This window comes from Phoxinus phoxinus, assembly GCF_949152265.1.
Source record: "Phoxinus phoxinus genome assembly, chromosome: 16".
NCBI lineage: Eukaryota > Metazoa > Chordata > Actinopteri > Cypriniformes > Leuciscidae > Phoxinus > Phoxinus phoxinus.
In genome coordinates this window covers 15,118,206-15,134,262 of record NC_136891.1, presented here as the reverse complement: position 1 = coordinate 15,134,262, position 16,057 = coordinate 15,118,206, and positions in this window count along the sequence as shown.

The following is a 16,057-nucleotide window of genomic DNA, read 5'->3' as shown; positions in this document are numbered from 1 at the left end:
TCTTCAAGAAAAGATGTGGTGGTGTTATTTGTGAGTGAGTGGTTTGCTATCTCTGTATAGCGTTTAGTACTTTGTGTTGTGCTCGCAGCATCCCCAGTCCAAATCCGGATCACGACAGTCTTTGCGTGTAGGGGAAGCCGATGTTGAACTCCTTTTTGCCAACGCAATATTTGAGCCGGGTGCAACCTCTGCTGCTCACGTTCACCTTGATGGTTGGCCCCGCTGTGCTATGCTGCTCACATCCAGAAAAGAAAATAGCATAAGGCTCACTGGCAGGAGTAGTCGTGGCCGAGAGGTTAAGGCGATGGACTTGAAATCCATTGGGGTCTCCCCGCGCAGGTTCGAACCCTGCCGACTACGTTGCTCTTTGTCTGATTGCGACAGGAATCGGTGACACCCAGGAGCTTTTTATGTGCTGCTTTTTTCTCTAACACGGAAATTGGACAACCCACATCTCTTTTCAAGCCTGAAGTGAGCAGGTTTTTGTGTAGGTGAAGACGTCGTTGAACTCCTTTTTGCCATCACAGTATTTTAGCCGAATGGCATCCTCTGCTGCTCACATTCACATTGATGGTTGGCCCCAGTGTCCTCTGCTGTTCACATCCAGAAAAGAAAATAGCATGTGACCAGCATGTAGGAGTAGTCGTGGCCGAGAGGTTAAGGCGATGGACTCGAAATCCATTGGGGTTTCCCCGCGCAGGTTCGAACCCTGCCGACTACGTGGATCCTTGTCTGTTCGCGACAGGAGCTGTGTACGAGCTGCTTTTTTTCTCTAACTTCAAATGCAGCATGTAAATTAGGCAACCCACATCTCTTTTCAAGCCGGAAGTGAGCACCGTTTCAAATGGCCCAGATCATCTGTGATTTTGGCCATTCAATTCAGGCAATGGCTTTGGCATCCCTGATAACTTCAATGCCTTTACAGTGTGCAGCTCAAGAGTTTCCGCATTCTATTTTGTGGAGAATCTCGCATATTAGTGTTTGGAAATGTCGCATTTGTTCTCTCTTAGCATAGTGAAACAGAAACCTACTCATTATGTACCAATTACTTGTTTGTCCAAACCACCTTAGAGTTAGCAACAGGCAATGGAAAAAAAAATACTCTTTCAATGTCAGTGTGAGCAGCCTATCTCTCTCGTCCATTCATTAAGTATGGTCTTCATCATTTAAGGCCACAAACTTCAAGCTGACAAAGCATGAACACTTTATGGAGAAAGTGCTGTTATATCCCCTGGGATTTGACCTTGGCAAGAGCCCGGATAGCTCAGTCGGTAGAGCATCAGACTTTTAATCTGAGGGTCCAGGGTTCAAGTCCCTGTTCGGGCGAAGGTCTGTCAGTTTGTTGCTGAGCCCCTCTAATAGCTTGCTGTGCTCTTACCAGCCTTGGAGGGAGGAGGTCTTCCTCTTCAAGAAAAGTGTGGTGTTGTTCCCAGCAATTTGGTGTTGTTTTGTCTTCTGTAATGCTTGGTTGCTCTCTCAGCAAGCAGTGGTGGGGGACTTTAGAGAAATGAGCTGAAGCTTGCCGTTGACTCTATATGTTCAGTCACTTCTTAGCGGTCGTGAGCAGGCCCGAGTGAGTGGTCTGCTTTCTCGCCTAATCACTTGCTGTGCTCTTACCAGCCTTTGAGGGAGGGGGTCTTCCTCTTCAAGAAAAGATGTGGTGGTGTTATTTGTGAGTGAGTGGTTTGCTATCTCTGTATAGCGTTTAGTACTTTGTGTTGTGCCCGCAGCATCCCCAGTCCAAATCCGGATCACGACAGTCTTTGCGTGTAGGGGAAGCCGACGTTGAACTCCTTTTTGCCAACGCAATATTTGAGCCGGGTGCAACCTCTGCTGCTCACGTTCACCTTGATGGTTGGCCCCGCTGTGCTATGCTGCTCACATCCAGAAAAGAAAATAGCATAAGGCTCACTGGCAGGAGTAGTCGTGGCCGAGAGGTTAAGGCGATGGACTTGAAATCCATTGGGGTCTCCCCGCGCAGGTTCGAACCCTGCCGACTACGTTGCTCTTTGTCTGATTGCGACAGGAATCGGTGACACCCAGGAGCTTTTTATGTGCTGCTTTTTTCTCTAACACGGAAATTGGACAACCCACATCTCTTTTCAAGCCTGAAGTGAGCAGGTTTTTGTGTAGGTGAAGACGTCGTTGAACTCCTTTTTGCCATCACAGTATTTTAGCCGAATGGCATCCTCTGCTGCTCACATTCACATTGATGGTTGGCCCCAGTGTCCTCTGCTGTTCACATCCAGAAAAGAAAATAGCATGTGACCAGCATGTAGGAGTAGTCGTGGCCGAGAGGTTAAGGCGATGGACTCGAAATCCATTGGGGTTTCCCCGCGCAGGTTCGGACCCTGCCGACTACGTGGATCCTTGTCTGTTCGCGACAGGAGCTGTGTACGAGCTGCTTTTTTTCTCTAACTTCAAATGCAGCATGTAAATTAGGCAACCCACATCTCTTTTCAAGCCGGAAGTGAGCACCGTTTCAAATGGCCCAGATCATCTGTGATTTTGGCCATTCAATTCAGGCAATGGCTTTGGCATCCCTGATAACTTCAATGCCTTTACAGTGTGCAGCTCAAGAGTTTCCGCATTCTATTTTGTGGAGAATCTCGCATATTAGTGTTTGGAAATGTCGCATTTGTTCTCTCTTAGCATAGTGAAACAGAAACCTACTCATTATGTACCAATTACTTGTTTGTCCAAACCACCTTAGAGTTAGCAACAGGCAATGGAAAAAAATAATACTCTTTCAATGTCAGTGTGAGCAGCCTATCTCTCTCGTCCATTCATTAAGTATGGTCTTCATCATTTAAGGCCACAAACTTCAAGCTGACAAAGCATGAACACTTTATGGAGAAAGTGCTGTTATATCCCCTGGGATTTGACCTTGGCAAGAGCCCGGATAGCTCAGTCGGTAGAGCATCAGACTTTTAATCTGAGGGTCCAGGGTTCAAGTCCCTGTTCGGGCGAAGGTCTGTCAGTTTGTTGCTGAGCCCCTCTAATAGCTTGCTGTGCTCTTACCAGCCTTGGAGGGAGGAGGTCTTCCTCTTCAAGAAAAGTGTGGTGTTGTTCCCAGCAATTTGGTGTTGTTTTGTCTTCTGTAATGCTTGGTTGCTCTCTCAGCAAGCAGTGGTGGGGGACTTTAGAGAAATGAGCTGAAGCTTGCCGTTGACTCTGTATGTTCAGTCACTTCTTAGCGGTCGTGAGCAGGCCCGAGTGAGTGGTCTGCTTTCTCGCCTAATCACTTGCTGTGCTCTTACCAGCCTTTGAGGGAGGGGGTCTTCCTCTTCAAGAAAAGATGTGGTGGTGTTATTTGTGAGTGAGTGGTTTGCTATCTCTGTATAGCGTTTAGTACTTTGTGTTGTGCCCGCAGCATCCCCAGTCCAAATCCGGATCACGACAGTCTTTGCGTGTAGGGGAAGCCGATGTTGAACTCCTTTTTGCCAACGCAATATTTGAGCCGGGTGCAACCTCTGCTGCTCACGTTCACCTTGATGGTTGGCCCCGCTGTGCTATGCTGCTCACATCCAGAAAAGAAAATAGCATAAGGCTCACTGGCAGGAGTAGTCGTGGCCGAGAGGTTAAGGCGATGGACTTGAAATCCATTGGGGTCTCCCCGCGCAGGTTCGAACCCTGCCGACTACGTTGCTCTTTGTCTGATTGCGACAGGAATCGGTGACACCCAGGAGCTTTTTATGTGCTGCTTTTTTCTCTAACACGGAAATTGGACAACCCACATCTCTTTTCAAGCCTGAAGTGAGCAGGTTTTTGTGTAGGTGAAGACGTCGTTGAACTCCTTTTTGCCATCACAGTATTTTAGCCGAATGGCATCCTCTGCTGCTCACATTCACATTGATGGTTGGCCCCAGTGTCCTCTGCTGTTCACATCCAGAAAAGAAAATAGCATGTGACCAGCATGTAGGAGTAGTCGTGGCCGAGAGGTTAAGGCGATGGACTCGAAATCCATTGGGGTTTCCCCGCGCAGGTTCGAACCCTGCCGACTACGTGGATCCTTGTCTGTTCGCGACAGGAGCTGTGTACGAGCTGCTTTTTTTCTCTAACTTCAAATGCAGCATGTAAATTAGGCAACCCACATCTCTTTTCAAGCCGGAAGTGAGCACCGTTTCAAATGGCCCAGATCATCTGTGATTTTGGCCATTCAATTCAGGCAATGGCTTTGGCATCCCTGATAACTTCAATGCCTTTACAGTGTGCAGCTCAAGAGTTTCCGCATTCTATTTTGTGGAGAATCTCGCATATTAGTGTTTGGAAATGTCGCATTTGTTCTCTCTTAGCATAGTGAAACAGAAACCTACTCATTATGTACCAATTACTTGTTTGTCCAAACCACCTTAGAGTTAGCAACAGGCAATGGAAAAAAAAATACTCTTTCAATGTCAGTGTGAGCAGCCTATCTCTCTCGTCCATTCATTAAGTATGGTCTTCATCATTTAAGGCCACAAACTTCAAGCTGACAAAGCATGAACACTTTATGGAGAAAGTGCTGTTATATCCCCTGGGATTTGACCTTGGCAAGAGCCCGGATAGCTCAGTCGGTAGAGCATCAGACTTTTAATCTGAGGGTCCAGGGTTCAAGTCCCTGTTCGGGCGAAGGTCTGTCAGTTTGTTGCTGAGCCCCTCTAATAGCTTGCTGTGCTCTTACCAGCCTTGGAGGGAGGAGGTCTTCCTCTTCAAGAAAAGTGTGGTGTTGTTCCCAGCAATTTGGTGTTGTTTTGTCTTCTGTAATGCTTGGTTGCTCTCTCAGCAAGCAGTGGTGGGGGACTTTAGAGAAATGAGCTGAAGCTTGCCGTTGACTCTATATGTTCAGTCACTTCTTAGCGGTCGTGAGCAGGCCCGAGTGAGTGGTCTGCTTTCTCGCCTAATCACTTGCTGTGCTCTTACCAGCCTTTGAGGGAGGGGGTCTTCCTCTTCAAGAAAAGATGTGGTGGTGTTATTTGTGAGTGAGTGGTTTGCTATCTCTGTATAGCGTTTAGTACTTTGTGTTGTGCCCGCAGCATCCCCAGTCCAAATCCGGATCACGACAGTCTTTGCGTGTAGGGGAAGCCGACGTTGAACTCCTTTTTGCCAACGCAATATTTGAGCCGGGTGCAACCTCTGCTGCTCACGTTCACCTTGATGGTTGGCCCCGCTGTGCTATGCTGCTCACATCCAGAAAAGAAAATAGCATAAGGCTCACTGGCAGGAGTAGTCGTGGCCGAGAGGTTAAGGCGATGGACTTGAAATCCATTGGGGTCTCCCCGCGCAGGTTCGAACCCTGCCGACTACGTTGCTCTTTGTCTGATTGCGACAGGAATCGGTGACACCCAGGAGCTTTTTATGTGCTGCTTTTTTCTCTAACACGGAAATTGGACAACCCACATCTCTTTTCAAGCCTGAAGTGAGCAGGTTTTTGTGTAGGTGAAGACGTCGTTGAACTCCTTTTTGCCATCACAGTATTTTAGCCGAATGGCATCCTCTGCTGCTCACATTCACATTGATGGTTGGCCCCAGTGTCCTCTGCTGTTCACATCCAGAAAAGAAAATAGCATGTGACCAGCATGTAGGAGTAGTCGTGGCCGAGAGGTTAAGGCGATGGACTCGAAATCCATTGGGGTTTCCCCGCGCAGGTTCGGACCCTGATAACTTCAATGCCTTTACAGTGTGCAGCTCAAGAGTTTCCGCATTCTATTTTGTGGAGAATCTCGCATATTAGTGTTTGGAAATGTCGCATTTGTTCTCTCTTAGCATAGTGAAACAGAAACCTACTCATTATGTACCAATTACTTGTTTGTCCAAACCACCTTAGAGTTAGCAACAGGCAATGGAAAAAAATAATACTCTTTCAATGTCAGTGTGAGCAGCCTATCTCTCTCGTCCATTCATTAAGTATGGTCTTCATCATTTAAGGCCACAAACTTCAAGCTGACAAAGCATGAACACTTTATGGAGAAAGTGCTGTTATATCCCCTGGGATTTGACCTTGGCAAGAGCCCGGATAGCTCAGTCGGTAGAGCATCAGACTTTTAATCTGAGGGTCCAGGGTTCAAGTCCCTGTTCGGGCGAAGGTCTGTCAGTTTGTTGCTGAGCCCCTCTAATAGCTTGCTGTGCTCTTACCAGCCTTGGAGGGAGGAGGTCTTCCTCTTCAAGAAAAGTGTGGTGTTGTTCCCAGCAATTTGGTGTTGTTTTGTCTTCTGTAATGCTTGGTTGCTCTCTCAGCAAGCAGTGGTGGGGGACTTTAGAGAAATGAGCTGAAGCTTGCCGTTGACTCTGTATGTTCAGTCACTTCTTAGCGGTCGTGAGCAGGCCCGAGTGAGTGGTCTGCTTTCTCGCCTAATCACTTGCTGTGCTCTTACCAGCCTTTGAGGGAGGGGGTCTTCCTCTTCAAGAAAAGATGTGGTGGTGTTATTTGTGAGTGAGTGGTTTGCTATCTCTGTATAGCGTTTAGTACTTTGTGTTGTGCCCGCAGCATCCCCAGTCCAAATCCGGATCACGACAGTCTTTGCGTGTAGGGGAAGCCGACGTTGAACTCCTTTTTGCCAACGCAATATTTGAGCCTGGTGCAACCTCTGCTGCTCACGTTCACCTTGATGGTTGGCCCCACTGTGCTATGCTGCTCACATCCAGAAAAGAAAATAGCATAAGGCTCACTGGCAGGAGTAGTCGTGGCCGAGAGGTTAAGGCGATGGACTTGAAATCCATTGGGGTCTCCCCGCGCAGGTTCGAACCCTGCCGACTACGTTGCTCTTTGTCTGATTGCGACAGGAATCGGTGACACCCAGGAGCTTTTTATGTGCTGCTTTTTTCTCTAACACGGAAATTGGACAACCCACATCTCTTTTCAAGCCTGAAGTGAGCAGGTTTTTGTGTAGGTGAAGACGTCGTTGAACTCCTTTTTGCCATCACAGTATTTTAGCCGAATGGCATCCTCTGCTGCTCACATTCACATTGATGGTTGGCCCCAGTGTCCTCTGCTGTTCACATCCAGAAAAGAAAATAGCATGTGACCAGCATGTAGGAGTAGTCGTGGCCGAGAGGTTAAGGCGATGGACTCGAAATCCATTGGGGTTTCCCCGCGCAGGTTCGGACCCTGCCGACTACGTGGATCCTTGTCTGTTCGCGACAGGAGCTGTGTACGAGCTGCTTTTTTTCTCTAACTTCAAATGCAGCATGTAAATTAGGCAACCCACATCTCTTTTCAAGCCGGAAGTGAGCACCGTTTCAAATGGCCCAGATCATCTGTGATTTTGGCCATTCAATTCAGGCAATGGCTTTGGCATCCCTGATAACTTCAATGCCTTTACAGTGTGCAGCTCAAGAGTTTCCGCATTCTATTTTGTGGAGAATCTCGCATATTAGTGTTTGGAAATGTCGCATTTGTTCTCTCTTAGCATAGTGAAACAGAAACCTACTCATTATGTACCAATTACTTGTTTGTCCAAACCACCTTAGAGTTAGCAACAGGCAATGGAAAAAAAAAATACTCTTTCAATGTCAGTGTGAGCAGCCTATCTCTCTCGTCCATTCATTAAGTATGGTCTTCATCATTTAAGGCCACAAACTTCAAGCTGACAAAGCATGAACACTTTATGGAGAAAGTGCTGTTATATCCCCTGGGATTTGACCTTGGCAAGAGCCCGGATAGCTCAGTCGGTAGAGCATCAGACTTTTAATCTGAGGGTCCAGGGTTCAAGTCCCTGTTCGGGCGAAGGTCTGTCAGTTTGTTGCTGAGCCCCTCTAATAGCTTGCTGTGCTCTTACCAGCCTTGGAGGGAGGAGGTCTTCCTCTTCAAGAAAAGTGTGGTGTTGTTCCCAGCAATTTGGTGTTGTTTTGTCTTCTGTAATGCTTGGTTGCTCTCTCAGCAAGCAGTGGTGGGGGACTTTAGAGAAATGAGCTGAAGCTTGCCGTTGACTCTGTATGTTCAGTCACTTCTTAGCGGTCGTGAGCAGGCCCGAGTGAGTGGTCTGCTTTCTCGCCTAATCACTTGCTGTGCTCTTACCAGCCTTTGAGGGAGGGGGTCTTCCTCTTCAAGAAAAGATGTGGTGGTGTTATTTGTGAGTGAGTGGTTTGCTATCTCTGTATAGCGTTTAGTACTTTGTGTTGTGCCCGCAGCATCCCCAGTCCAAATCCGGATCACGACAGTCTTTGCGTGTAGGGGAAGCCGACGTTGAACTCCTTTTTGCCAACGCAATATTTGAGCCGGGTGCAACCTCTGCTGCTCACGTTCACCTTGATGGTTGGCCCCGCTGTGCTATGCTGCTCACATCCAGAAAAGAAAATAGCATAAGGCTCACTGGCAGGAGTAGTCGTGGCCGAGAGGTTAAGGCGATGGACTTGAAATCCATTGGGGTCTCCCCGCGCAGGTTCGAACCCTGCCGACTACGTTGCTCTTTGTCTGATTGCGACAGGAATCGGTGACACCCAGGAGCTTTTTATGTGCTGCTTTTTTCTCTAACACGGAAATTGGACAACCCACATCTCTTTTCAAGCCTGAAGTGAGCAGGTTTTTGTGTAGGTGAAGACGTCGTTGAACTCCTTTTTGCCATCACAGTATTTTAGCCGAATGGCATCCTCTGCTGCTCACATTCACATTGATGGTTGGCCCCAGTGTCCTCTGCTGTTCACATCCAGAAAAGAAAATAGCATGTGACCAGCATGTAGGAGTAGTCGTGGCCGAGAGGTTAAGGCGATGGACTCGGAATCCATTGGGGTTTCCCCGCGCAGGTTCGGACCCTGCCGACTACGTGGATCCTTGTCTGTTCGCGACAGGAGCTGTGTACGAGCTGCTTTTTTTCTCTAACTTCAAATGCAGCATGTAAATTAGGCAACCCACATCTCTTTTCAAGCCGGAAGTGAGCACCGTTTCAAATGGCCCAGATCATCTGTGATTTTGGCCATTCAATTCAGGCAATGGCTTTGGCATCCCTGATAACTTCAATGCCTTTACAGTGTGCAGCTCAAGAGTTTCCGCATTCTATTTTGTGGAGAATCTCGCATATTAGTGTTTGGAAATGTCGCATTTGTTCTCTCTTAGCATAGTGAAACAGAAACCTACTCATTATGTACCAATTACTTGTTTGTCCAAACCACCTTAGAGTTAGCAACAGGCAATGGAAAAAAAAAATACTCTTTCAATGTCAGTGTGAGCAGCCTATCTCTCTCGTCCATTCATTAAGTATGGTCTTCATCATTTAAGGCCACAAACTTCAAGCTGACAAAGCATGAACACTTTATGGAGAAAGTGCTGTTATATCCCCTGGGATTTGACCTTGGCAAGAGCCCGGATAGCTCAGTCGGTAGAGCATCAGACTTTTAATCTGAGGGTCCAGGGTTCAAGTCCCTGTTCGGGCGAAGGTCTGTCAGTTTGTTGCTGAGCCCCTCTAATAGCTTGCTGTGCTCTTACCAGCCTTGGAGGGAGGAGGTCTTCCTCTTCAAGAAAAGTGTGGTGTTGTTCCCAGCAATTTGGTGTTGTTTTGTCTTCTGTAATGCTTGGTTGCTCTCTCAGCAAGCAGTGGTGGGGGACTTTAGAGAAATGAGCTGAAGCTTGCCATTGACTCTGTATGTTCAGTCACTTCTTAGCGGTCGTGAGCAGGCCCGAGTGAGTGGTCTGCTTTCTCGCCTAATCACTTGCTGTGCTCTTACCAGCCTTTGAGGGAGGGGGGTCTTCCTCTTCAAGAAAAGATGTGGTGGTGTTATTTGTGAGTGAGTGGTTAGCTTTCTCTGTATAGCGTTTAGTACTTTGTGTTGTGCCCGCAGCATCCCCAGTCCAAATCCGGATCACGACAGTCTTTGCGTGTAGGGGAAGCCGACGTTGAACTCCTTTTTGCCAACGCAATATTTGAGCCGGGTGCAACCTCTGCTGCTCACGTTCACCTTGATGGTTGGCCCCGCTGTGCTATGCTGCTCACATCCAGAAAAGAAAATAGCATAAGGCTCACTGGCAGGAGTAGTCGTGGCCGAGAGGTTAAGGCGATGGACTTGAAATCCATTGGGGTCTCCCCGCGCAGGTTCGAACCCTGCCGACTACGTTGCTCTTTGTCTGATTGCGACAGGAATTGGTGACACCCAGGAGCTTTTTATGTGCTGCTTTTTTCTCTAACACGGAAATTGGACAACCCACATCTCTTTTCAAGCCTGAAGTGAGCAGGTTTTTGTGTAGGTGAAGACGTCGTTGAACTCCTTTTTGCCATCACAGTATTTTAGCCGAATGGCATCCTCTGCTGCTCACATTCACATTGATGGTTGGCCCCAGTGTCCTCTGCTGTTCACATCCAGAAAAGAAAATAGCATGTGACCAGCATGTAGGAGTAGTCGTGGCCGAGAGGTTAAGGCGATGGACTCGAAATCCATTGGGGTTACCCCGCGCAGGTTCGAACCCTGCCGACTACGTGGATCCTTGTCTGTTCGCGACAGGAGCTGTGTACGAGCTGCTTTTTTTCTCTAACTTCAAATGCAGCATGTAAATTAGGCAACCCACATCTCTTTTCAAGCCGGAAGTGAGCACCGTTTCAAATGGCCCAGATCATCTGTGATTTTGGCCATTCAATTCAGGCAATGGCTTTGGCATCCCTGATAACTTCAATGCCTTTACAGTGTGCAGCTCAAGAGTTTCCGCATTCTATTTTGTGGAGAATCTCGCATATTAGTGTTTGGAAATGTCGCATTTGTTCTCTCTTAGCATAGTGAAACAGAAACCTACTCATTATGTACCAATTACTTGTTTGTCCAAACCACCTTAGAGTTAGCAACAGGCAATGGAAAAAAAAATACTCTTTCTATGTCAGTGTGAGCAGCCTATCTCTCTCGTCCATTCATTAAGTATGGTCTTCATCATTTAATGCCACAAACTGCAAGCTGACAAAGCATGAACACTTTATGGAGAAAGTGCTGTTATATCCCCAGGGATTTGACCTTGGCAAGAGCCCGGATAGCTCAGTCGGTAGAGCATCAGACTTTTAATCTGAGGGTCCAGGGTTCAAGTCCCTGTTCGGGCGAAGGTCTGTCAGTTTGTTGCTGAGCCCCTCTAATAGCTTGCTGTGATCTTACCAGCCTTGGAGGGAGGAGGTCTTCCTCTTCAAGAAAAGTGTGGTGTTGTTCCCAGCAATTTGGTGTTGTTTTGTCTTCTGTAATGCTTGGTTGCTCTCTCAGCAAGCAGTGGTGGGGGACTTTAGAGAAATGAGCTGAAGCTTGCCGTTGACTCTGTATGTTCAGTCACTTCTTAGCGGTCGTGAGCAGGCCCGAGTGAGTGGTCTGCTTTCTCGCCTAATCACTTGCTGTGCTCTTACCAGCCTTTGAGGGAGGGGGTCTTCCTCTTCAAGAAAAGATGTGGTGGTGTTATTTGTGAGTGAGTGGTTTGCTATCTCTGTATAGCGTTTAGTACTTTGTGTTGTGCCCGCAGCATCCCCAGTCCAAATCCGGATCACGACAGTCTTTGCGTGTAGGGGAAGCCGATGTTGAACTCCTTTTTGCCAACGCAATATTTGAGCCGGGTGCAACCTCTGCTGCTCACGTTCACCTTGATGGTTGGCCCCGCTGTGCTATGCTGCTCACATCCAGAAAAGAAAATAGCATAAGGCTCACTGGCAGGAGTAGTCGTGGCCGAGAGGTTAAGGCGATGGACTTGAAATCCATTGGGGTCTCCCCGCGCAGGTTCGAACCCTGCCGACTACGTTGCTCTTTGTCTGATTGCGACAGGAATTGGTGACACCCAGGAGCTTTTTATGTGCTGCTTTTTTCTCTAACACGGAAATTGGACAACCCACATCTCTTTTCAAGCCTGAAGTGAGCAGGTTTTTGTGTAGGTGAAGACGTCGTTGAACTCCTTTTTGCCATCACAGTATTTTAGCCGAATGGCATCCTCTGCTGCTCACATTCACATTGATGGTTGGCCCCAGTGTCCTCTGCTGTTCACATCCAGAAAAGAAAATAGCATGTGACCAGCATGTAGGAGTAGTCGTGGCCGAGAGGTTAAGGCGATGGACTCGAAATCCATTGGGGTTTCCCCGCGCAGGTTCGAACCCTGCCGACTACGTGGATCCTTGTCTGTTCGCGACAGGAGCTGTGTACGAGCTGCTTTTTTTCTCTAACTTCAAATGCAGCATGTAAATTAGGCAACCCACATCTCTTTTCAAGCCGGAAGTGAGCACCGTTTCAAATGGCCCAGATCATCTGTGATTTTGGCCATTCAATTCAGGCAATGACTTTGGCATCCCTGATAACTTCAATGCCTTTACAGTGTGCAGCTCAAGAGTTTCCGCATTCTATTTTGTGGAGAATCTCGCATATTAGTGTTTGGAAATGTCGCATTTGTTCTCTCTTAGCATAGTGAAACAGAAACCTACTCATTATGTACCAATTACTTGTTTGTCCAAACCACCTTAGAGTTAGCAACAGGCAATGGAAAAAAAAAATACTCTTTCAATGTCAGTGTGAGCAGCCTATCTCTCTCGTCCATTCATTAAGTATGGTCTTCATCATTTAAGGCCACAAACTTCAAGCTGACAAAGCATGAACACTTTATGGAGAAAGTGCTGTTATATCCCCTGGGATTTGACCTTGGCAAGAGCCCGGATAGCTCAGTCGGTAGAGCATCAGACTTTTAATCTGAGGGTCCAGGGTTCAAGTCCCTGTTCGGGCGAAGGTCTGTCAGTTTGTTGCTGAGCCCCTCTAATAGCTTGCTGTGCTCTTACCAGCCTTGGAGGGAGGAGGTCTTCCTCTTCAAGAAAAGTGTGGTGTTGTTCCCAGCAATTTGGTGTTGTTTTGTCTTCTGTAATGCTTGGTTGCTCTCTCAGCAAGCAGTGGTGGGGGACTTTAGAGAAATGAGCTGAAGCTTGCCGTTGACTCTGTATGTTCAGTCACTTCTTAGCGGTCGTGAGCAGGCCCGAGTGAGTGGTCTGCTTTCTCGCCTAATCACTTGCTGTGCTCTTACCAGCCTTTGAGGGAGGGGGTCTTCCTCTTCAAGAAAAGATGTGGTGGTGTTATTTGTGAGTGAGTGGTTTGCTATCTCTGTATAGCGTTTAGTACTTTGTGTTGTGCCCGCAGCATCCCCAGTCCAAATCCGGATCACGACAGTCTTTGCGTGTAGGGGAAGCCGATGTTGAACTCCTTTTTGCCAACGCAATATTTGAGCCGGGTGCAACCTCTGCTGCTCACGTTCACCTTGATGGTTGGCCCCGCTGTGCTATGCTGCTCACATCCAGAAAAGAAAATAGCATAAGGCTCACTGGCAGGAGTAGTCGTGGCCGAGAGGTTAAGGCGATGGACTTGAAATCCATTGGGGTCTCCCCGCGCAGGTTCGAACCCTGCCGACTACGTTGCTCTTTGTCTGATTGCGACAGGAATTGGTGACACCCAGGAGCTTTTTATGTGCTGCTTTTTTCTCTAACACGGAAATTGGACAACCCACATCTCTTTTCAAGCCTGAAGTGAGCAGGTTTTTGTGTAGGTGAAGACGTCGTTGAACTCCTTTTTGCCATCACAGTATTTTAGCCGAATGGCATCCTCTGCTGCTCACATTCACATTGATGGTTGGCCCCAGTGTCCTCTGCTGTTCACATCCAGAAAAGAAAATAGCATGTGACCAGCATGTAGGAGTAGTCGTGGCCGAGAGGTTAAGGCGATGGACTCGAAATCCATTGGGGTTTCCCCGCGCAGGTTCGAACCCTGCCGACTACGTGGATCCTTGTCTGTTCGCGACAGGAGCTGTGTACGAGCTGCTTTTTTTCTCTAACTTCAAATGCAGCATGTAAATTAGGCAACCCACATCTCTTTTCAAGCCGGAAGTGAGCACCGTTTCAAATGGCCCAGATCATCTGTGATTTTGGCCATTCAATTCAGGCAATGGCTTTGGCATCCCTGATAACTTCAATGCCTTTACAGTGTGCAGCTCAAGAGTTTCCGCATTCTATTTTGTGGAGAATCTCGCATATTAGTGTTTGGAAATGTCGCATATGTTCTCTCTTAGCATAGTGAAACAGAAACCTACTCATTATGTACCAATTACTTGTTTGTCCAAACCACCTTAGAGTTAGCAACAGGCAATGGAAAAAAAAAATACTCTTTCAATGTCAGTGTGAGTAGCCTATCTCTCTCGTCCATTCATTAAGTATGGTCTTCATCATTTAAGGCCACAAACTTCAAGCTGACAAAGCATGAACACTTTATGGAGAAAGTGCTGTTATATCCACTGGGATTTGACCTTGGCAAGAGCCCGGATAGCTCAGTCGGTAGAGCATCAGACTTTTAATCTGAGGGTCCAGGGTTCAAGTCCCTGTTCGGGCGAAGGTCTGTCAGTTTGTTGCTGAGCCCCTCTAATAGCTTGCTGTGCTCTTACCAGCCTTGGAGGGAGGAGGTCTTCCTCTTCAAGAAAAGTGTGGTGTTGTTCCCAGCAATTTGGTGTTGTTTTGTCTTCTGTAATGCTTGGTTGCTCTCTCAGCAAGCAGTGGTGGGGGACTTTAGAGAAATGAGCTGAAGCTTGCCGTTGACTCTGTATGTTCAGTCACTTCTTAGCGGTCGTGAGCAGGCCCGAGTGAGTGGTCTGCTTTCTCGCCTAATCACTTGCTGTGCTCTTACCACCCTTTGAGGGAGGGGGTCTTCCTCTTCAAGAAAAGATGTGGTGGTGTTATTTGTGAGTGAGTGGTTTGCTATCTCTGTATAGCGTTTAGTACTTTGTGTTGTGCCCGCAGCATCCCCAGTCCAAATCCGGATCACGACAGTCTTTGCGTGTAGGGGAAGCCGACGTTGAACTCCTTTTTGCCAACGCAATATTTGAGCCGGGTGCAACCTCTGCTGCTCACGTTCACCTTGATGGTTGGCCCCGCTGTGCTATGCTGCTCACATCCAGAAAAGAAAATAGCATAAGGCTCACTGGCAGGAGTAGTCGTGGCCGAGAGGTTAAGGCGATGGACTTGAAATCCATTGGGGTCTCCCCGCGCAGGTTCGAACCCTGCCGACTACGTTGCTCTTTGTCTGATTGCGACAGGAATTGGTGACACCCAGGAGCTTTTTATGTGCTGCTTTTTTCTCTAACACGGAAATTGGACAACCCACATCTCTTTTCAAGCCTGAAGTGAGCAGGTTTTTGTGTAGGTGAAGACGTCGTTGAACTCCTTTTTGCCATCACAGTATTTTAGCCGAATCGCATCCTCTGCTGCTCACATTCACATTGATGGTTGGCCCCAGTGTCCTCTGCTGTTCACATCCAGAAAAGAAAATAGCATGTGACCAGCATGTAGGAGTAGTCGTGGCCGAGAGGTTAAGGCGATGGACTCGAAATCCATTGGGGTTTCCCCGCGCAGGTTCGGACCCTGCCGACTACGTGGATCCTTGTCTGTTCGCGACAGGAGCTGTGTACGAGCTGCTTTTTTTCTCTAACTTCAAATGCAGCATGTAAATTAGGCAACCCACATCTCTTTTCAAGCCGGAAGTGAGCACCGTTTCAAATGGCCCAGATCATCTGTGATTTTGGCCATTCAATTCAGGCAATGGCTTTGGCATCCCTGATAACTTCAATGCCTTTACAGTGTGCAGCTCAAGAGTTTCCGCATTCTATTTTGTGGAGAATCTCGCATATTAGTGTTTGGAAATGTCGCATTTGTTCTCTCTTAGCATAGTGAAACAGAAACCTACTCATTATGTACCAATTACTTGTTTGTCCAAACCACCTTAGAGTTAGCAACAGGCAATGGAAAAAAAAAATACTCTTTCAATGTCAGTGTGAGCAGCCTATCTCTCTCGTCCATTCATTAAGTATGGTCTTCATCATTTAAGGCCACAAACTTCAAGCTGACAAAGCATGAACACTTTATGGAGAAAGTGCTGTTATATCCCCTGGGATTTGACCTTGGCAAGAGCCCGGATAGCTCAGTCGGTAGAGCATCAGACTTTTAATCTGAGGGTCCAGGGTTCAAGTCCCTGTTCGGGCGAAGGTCTGTCAGTTTGTTGCTGAGCCCCTCTAATAGCTTGCTGTGCTCTTACCAGCCTTGGAGGGAGGAGGTCTTCCTCTTCAAGAAAAGTGTGGTGTTGTTCCCAGCAATTTGGTGTTGTTTTGTCTTCTGTAATG